The sequence below is a fragment of the Meriones unguiculatus genome (assembly GCF_030254825.1).
Source record: "Meriones unguiculatus strain TT.TT164.6M chromosome Y unlocalized genomic scaffold, Bangor_MerUng_6.1 ChrY_unordered_Scaffold_23, whole genome shotgun sequence".
Lineage (NCBI taxonomy): Eukaryota > Metazoa > Chordata > Mammalia > Rodentia > Muridae > Meriones > Meriones unguiculatus.
In genome coordinates this window covers 8,779,599-8,785,598 of record NW_026843709.1, presented here as the reverse complement: position 1 = coordinate 8,785,598, position 6,000 = coordinate 8,779,599, and the positions used below count along the sequence as shown (strand labels likewise).

Below are 6,000 nucleotides of genomic sequence, written 5' to 3'. Positions count from 1 at the left end.
TTAGACTAGGCCACTACAAGACTCATTTCAAGTTGGTATGGATTTTTATAAAAATTCAAAGTTACATTTTACTATTTTATGTTTCAACCCTGCTTCAAAATAAGTTTTATATAATAATAAACTTTCAGAGTTATAAATATCTATTCAAATTAAGTTGGTTTAAAAAAATATAAGAATTTTACTGTCTCCTACTATATGTTGCTCAAATATAAATTTAAAATTGCTTTATAATGTACTGCTCAGGGGCTCATTATTACGTACAAGTTGTTTACCAATATTCTAAACTGGGATCTATTAATTTTAGAAGTATTTATTTATGTTAAAACTGGATCAATTTGCTACATATCTATCAAAAGTTTAAAATATGTTTGCTTAATTTTAAAATTGGTTTATACTGTTCTGCTAATTCATTGGTTCTAAACTTATAGCTCAAGGGTTCATTATTATGTGCAAATTGTTTACCAATATTCTATATTAATATCTATTAATTTAAAAAATATTTCTATTAAAACTGGGTCAATTTACTGCATCTCTGCTATCAAAAGGTTAATATAAGCTTTGCCTTGTTATCTTAAAATGATGTTGTTAATATGTAGTATAGCCTTAGACTATTATAAGCTATAAAATTTTATGTACTAAATCATACAAGAACTCTTGTGCTCTCACTTTAATAAATTATAATCATGACTTTTAAGATTCTAACTTAGCAAAGGCAATACCCAAAGTCCAAATATTTAATGGTTAACAAGTGCAAGTTAATAGTCAATTCATAGGTAGTGCCTGGCTCTAGACCTTAGCCACTGTGCTCTGCTGGTATTCTGGCAAAAAGGCACGAGGTTTGCAAAGCCAAAAGTCCATTCCACCAGCTGACTTTTTCAAATGCAGCCAAGTGGATGCTGGTCCCACTGCTGATGCAACAGGCCAAAGCTGGCTGTTGGCAAACTGGCCGTTGGAAGTCAAAATGCTCCCAAGCAGGCTTATCCTCTCTACCCAGCCATGGAGGTTCAACCAGCACAAGAGCCACAGACACTTCCAGCCTTATAGCTTGTTGGCCTGGTGAAGGACTTCTAGCTCATTGGCCTGGCGGAGGACAGCTCCTTGACACAACAACCTCCACAGCTCTCACACAGGTGTGTATTTGGTCTCAGAATGAGGTCCCACAGATATATTGCCAACTTCTGAGTTGGGAGAATTCAGGTGCCTTCAAAGTTCTCTTCATATGCAGGAGACCAGGCCTTAAGCCTAAGTCCTAGAGCTGCTATTTTCAGGCCTAGACAGAGACTTCAGGTGCCTTCTCAGTTCTCTTCATATGCAGGAGACAAACCTTAAGCCTAAGTCCTAGAGCTGCTATTTTTAGGCCTAGACACAGTCCAGACTCAAGAAACAGGCATAAATGAAACCTTTTACGTTTATAGCACTTTCAACTATACCTCATGGTAAATAACTAAATACAAAGATCCCTCTCAAAAAACATATTTGAGAGATGTCTTAAGATTGGTAATCATAAGTTATACATTTTTGAGAGTCTAAAAAGGTATCTTAAGATTGATAAATACAAATTATACATGTTTGAAAGTCTAAAAAGATGTCTTAAGGTTGGTAATTCAACTTATAAATGTTTGAGGGTCTAAGAAAATGTTCTAAGGTTGGTAAATTCAAGTTATAAAAGTTACAAGCTCTAAGGTGATTTAAGGTATCTTAAATAAGAAGGCTTAATATTTCCTCTTGTTATGCTACTGTTGTATTGACTGTCCAGAGTTTTGACCTTTATCAATAGGGCTCTAATTTATTAATCTAACTCTGATACAGAAACATTCCACTATACCACATACTATTATGGTTCTAAGCTCAATATTGTAAGTCTCCATAATATATATGCTTATACTAAAACTTAAGATCAAGTGAGTTCCCCTTTTACTTCGTAAAAGGCATTTGCATTTTCAGAGTTCACCTTAAAAATACTTATCCTATTAACACAAAGATGTATGTCTACTGCCTTTTTCTACAATGCAGAGTACAATCGTGATACTAACATGTCTAAAGTTTTATCTCCGTATTAAAACTTAAAAATAATTCCTGTAAGCTGCAGAAAGTCCACCTAAATCCACCTCTCTCAGGTCAATTGGACTCCAGATAATTACTGCACTTATTGCCTATCTCAAAAGTTGGGACTCCTCCCCTTTTCCTGGTTTTGGAACTTCCTTTTCTGGCTACAAGACTGCTATTTACTTCATGCAACACTGGCTGGATTGGTGTGTTCTCCTTATTGACCAGCCAATATATTGTTGAATTCACTCCATTTTCTCAGCATAAACACATCTCTTGGTAGGGGAAGCTTGACCACACAGCTCTGGCAACTTCATACTATCTTTTGAGATGAAGGGACCCCCCTGCCAGCCTTAGCCTTGACTGTCTAGGATTGACCCTTTATGCTGACCTCCATTTTAGGTCCCTACTCTCCCTTGAGTGGTATGTCCCCACTCTCACATGGTTACTTCTCCCCCTCTCTGCTTGCTCACTCACTCACAGGAAGGCCTAGCACTAGGCATACCATTGTGCCCCAGTCTCTGGCCAAAACCTGATGAGCTATTGGACCAAGTAGGATCCCTCTTGCTCAAGTCACACCTTGCCACTGGGATGCCTCTGGAAGGTCCCTGACTTCTCTGCCCTCAACAGGATATGCCCAGATGTCCATCCCTCCAGATAGGATGTCTTCTGGAGAATTTTAAGTTTCTACAACTATTGCCATCTAGCACCAGGGCCTCTATGTTTACACGCTTTTGTAACCAAACCTCACCTCAATGACAGATTCAAAACAAAGCCTTCTTTAAATATTGCCAGTGATTGGGTAAATAAACTTCCCCCCAGGTAGACAGAGGTTCCCATGTTCAAGTCTGATTGATTCAAACTTACTACCTCTGTTTACTCTCCCAAAAGTTTTCAGTGTATACCTACATGAGTTTCTCTATAAGCTACTCAACTTTATCTTTTGCCTATATATGTGTTTCAGTGTCCTGGCAGACACAGATGTTTCCTATAGCCACAACAGCAAGCAGTTACAGGTGTCAACTCTGACCTCACAGACTTCCAACAAGCTGCAGATCTTCAACTCTGCCCTCACATACTTCCAATAAGCTGCAGGTCTTCAACTCTGCCTTCACAGACTTCCAACAAGCTGAACTTGCATCTTCCCTCCCAGCCATGAATGTTCTTGCAGACCCTGGAAAGCATCAAACAGCTTATTCTTCCTGGACATGACCAACATTTCAGCCTTTGACCTCCTTAAAGTGTCCCCCTTGTCAGCAGGAAGTAGCCAGAAGAGAATCTGTGCCCTTTATCCACTTGTTGTTAACAAAATACTGAAATGGTGTGCGTCAAAACCAGGACATGTAGCTCCAGGTTATCCCAGTGTTCCCCAGTCCCTATCTGCTGCCTTGCATCCCTGACATCTCTCTCTATTGACAACCCTCTACCCTAAATTTTCCAGGCCAGGGGCTTCCCTTACTCTTGACCTTGCAATCTGACCATTTTGTTACTATAATTCTTTTCTCTCTCTAAACTCCTTGCATGACAACCAAGATCTGCTTCCAATGAGCCTAAATTTATATACTTTAACTTACCTTATAAAAAGCAGATTGAGCTCCCCATTTTTAATTATAGAAAAAGGGAGGAATGTTAGTATTTTGGAACACAACCTGCTCCTGGGTTACCCAGCAACTTATGATATCGTCATATGTTGCTGGCCAGGTGGCCACACCTGGAAGGCATGGTTACCTTGCCCCTTAAAGGGCCAACTCAACATGTGGTCTCTGTCTTTTCCTCTGTCCTTATCCCTCTCTCTCTCTCAGGGTACCCCCATTCCCCTTTCTTCCTCTCTCTCCACCATGTCCTGTTCTTGCACTCCCTCCACATGCACTTAATAAACTCTGGAATAGAAGATCTGTTGACCCCAGCCTCATATTTCTTTAAATAATAATTAATATGTGTTTCTTGGATGCAGCAGAATGTTGTATCTTGTTTCTTCACCTGTTTTGTTAGTGTGTGTCTTTTTATTGGAGTGTTGAGACCATTTATGTTTACAGATGATAGTGACCAAAGACTGTTAGTTCCTTTTATTGTGGAGTTGGTGGTCTTACTATGATTCATTGCTTTTTTTCTTTTATTTTTTTGTTGGGAAATTATCTGTATCCTATATTTTTTTTTGGTGTAGTTGTTTTCATTGGATTGGAGTTTTCCTTTTAGTATCTTCTGTAGGTCTGGGTTGCTGTGTAGATATTGCTTAAATTTAGTTTTATCATGGAATATTTTATCATAGAATATCTCAATCTATGTTGATTGAAAGCTTTGCTGGGTATAGTAGTCTGGGTTGGCATCTGTGTTCCCTTAAAGACTGCATGACCTCTGCCCAGGCCCTTCTGGCTGTCATAGTTTCTGATGAGAAGTCTGGTGTGATTCCGGTTGGTCTACCTTCATATGTTACTTGACATTTTCCCCTTGCTGCCTTTAATATTTTTCTTTGTTTTTTAGGTTTACTGTTTTGACTATGATGTGATGTGAAGTATTTCTTTTCTGGTATAGTCTATTTGGTGTTCTGTAGGCTTCTTGTATGTTTATGGACATCTCTTTGCTTAAGTTGGGAAATTTTTTTTCTATGATTTACTTAAAAATATTTTCTGGTCCTTGGAGCCTGGAGTCTTGTCTTTCATCTAACCCTATTATTCTTAGGTTTCATCTTTTCATGACATCCTTGATTTCTTGTATGTTTTGTGTTTGGAACTTTTCTGATTTAACCTTTTCTTTGAGGGAGGAATCAGTTGCAGCCAGTGTATCTTCAGCACCTGAGATTCTCTGTTCCACCTCATATTCTATTGGTGATGTTTACCTTCATGGTTCCTGTTCTTTCCTCTAAATTCTTCTGTTCCAGGGTTTTCTCTGTTTGTATCTTCTTTATAAATTCTCATTCTTTTTTCATGTTTTGCACCATTTCCTTCATCTGAGTGAATGTGGCTTCTATTTTTTTTTCGTTATTTATTCTCTGTATGTCTCTAATTGTTCCTGAATGTGGCCAGTTAGAGTCTTTTGTATTTCTTTGAGAGCTCTGTTCATTTCCTCTTTTTGTTTCTCTAATAACTGCATAAGCATAGCTTTAAAGTCACTTTCCTGTGTTTCCACTGAGTTAAAATATCCATTGATTTTGGGGGTTGCTGGTGGGTTCTTGGTATCCTGATTTTTGTTGGGTGAGTTCTTGTGCCTACCTTTGGCCATTTGCTTTATATAAGACCTTCACTGGTTTTTCCTTGAGTCAGAATTTCAGACTGGAACTGTCTCTCTCTGATCTCTGGAGTATTCTTCAGCAAGATCAGGGAGGTCCAGTGGTTTGAGAATGTGTGTTGCTGCTTAAGTTGTTGCACCTAAGGGAGAAAAACTGCTGGCACAAATTCATTATTGGGGGAGAGTACACCTGTGAATATGTGTGTGTGTGTGTGTGTGTGTGTGTGTGTGTGTGTGCTTGCATGCTCTCATGTGGATGCTTGAGACTTGAAGGTGGGTGCTAAAGTGTAGGTGCTTGTGATATGGGGGTTGGAAGCAAGCATAAGAAGGGATGTGTATACTGGCAAGGTTAGCTAACTCAGATTGTGGGGACAAAGTTTCTGTACAGGTTTCCCAAATACCCAGTGGTCTCCAGTCTGTGGAGGGCTCTGCAGGTTGGACTCTAAAGTCTGTGGCTGACAGTGTGGGCAGGACAAGTATTTTGTTGTGGGCTCTTTGTGTCCAGCCCTGTGCTCTGTGCTAGAAGCTTTGATCAGAGCTGGCTGGGCTCTGCTCTCTGAGTTTTATAGGAGAATGCCCTTTTTGGTGGATATGACAATGAAGGTGAGCAGACCAAATGGAGACTCTGTTTCTTCGTCTCTGTCACTTTAAATCTTTGTTTCTGTTAGTCTTGGTAGCTCTATTTCTGAATCTATGTCTGTAGCTATCTCTATATCTTTCTATATCTCT

General features: G+C 39.1%; 1 long non-coding RNA gene across 1 annotated transcript in view; it reads left to right on the top strand.

Annotated features, from left to right (window-relative positions):
• The first annotated feature begins 895 nt into the window (after positions 1–895).
• Positions 896–6,000, top strand: part of LOC132651592 (uncharacterized) — a 49,842-nt gene continuing 44,737 nt past the window's right edge. Inside the window, exon 1 of the long non-coding RNA XR_009589179.1 lies at positions 896–1,130. This is a non-coding gene — a long non-coding RNA (uncharacterized LOC132651592). The remainder of the gene's footprint in view (positions 1,131–6,000) is intronic.